Below are 1,038 nucleotides of genomic sequence, written 5' to 3'. Positions count from 1 at the left end.
TTCACTGGGGACATCGTGGGGCGCAGAGCGGGCACCGTGCTGCATTGGGGACATGGGGACAGAGTGGGGCATCGTGGTTCACCGGGGACACTGTGGGGCACGGAGCGGGCACCGTGCTGCATTGGGGACATGGGGGTGCAGAGCGGGCACTGTGCTGCATTGGGGACATGGGGACATCGTGGTTCACTGGGGATGTCGTGGGGCGCAGAGCGGGCACCATGGTTCATTGGGGACGTCGTGGGGCGCGGAGCGGGCATCGTGCTTCATTGGGGACATGGGGGTGCAGAGCGGGCACCATGGTTCATTGGGGACATGGGGACATCGTGGTTCACATGGGGACATCGTGGTTCACTGGGGACATCGTGCTGCATTGGGGACATGGGGGTGCAGAGCGGGCACTGCGCTTCTTTGGGGACGTCGTGGGGCGCGGGGCGGGCACTGTCTGGTTCAGTGGGGACACGGGGGTGCAGAGCGGGCACCGTGGTTCATTGGGGACACGGGCACAGAGGGGGACATGGTGCTTCATTGGGGACATCGTGGGGCGCAGAGAGGGCACCATGGTTCATTGGGGACATGGGGACAGAGTGGGGCATCGTGGTTCACTGGGGACATCGTGGGGCACGGAGCGGGCACTGCGCTTCTTTGGGGACGTCGTGGGGCGCAGAGCGGGCACCGTGCTGCATTGGGGACATGGGGGTGCAGAGCGGGCACTGTGCTGCATTGGGGACATGGGGACATCGTGGTTCACTGGGGACATCGTGGGGCGCAGAGCAGGCACCATGGTTCATTGGGGACGTCGTGGGGCGCGGAGCGGGCATCGTGCTTCATTGGGGACATGGGGGTGCAGAGCGGGCACTGCGCTTCTTTGGGGACGTCGTGGGGTGTGGAGCGGGCACTGTCTGGTTCAGTGGGGATATGGGGGTGCAGAGCGGGCACCGTGCTTCATTGGGGACATGGGCACAAAGGGGGGGCCCCGTGGTTCATTGGGGACATGGGGGTGCAGAGCGGGCACCGTGCTGCATTGGGGACATGGGGACA

Source organism: Nothoprocta perdicaria, unplaced genomic scaffold (genome assembly GCF_003342845.1).
Source record: "Nothoprocta perdicaria isolate Ctin4 unplaced genomic scaffold, notPer1 scaffold_713, whole genome shotgun sequence".
In the NCBI taxonomy this organism is placed as follows: domain Eukaryota; kingdom Metazoa; phylum Chordata; class Aves; order Tinamiformes; family Tinamidae; genus Nothoprocta; species Nothoprocta perdicaria.
The sequence above is the reverse complement of the archived record's forward strand: the minus strand, read 5'-3'. Positions refer to the sequence as shown.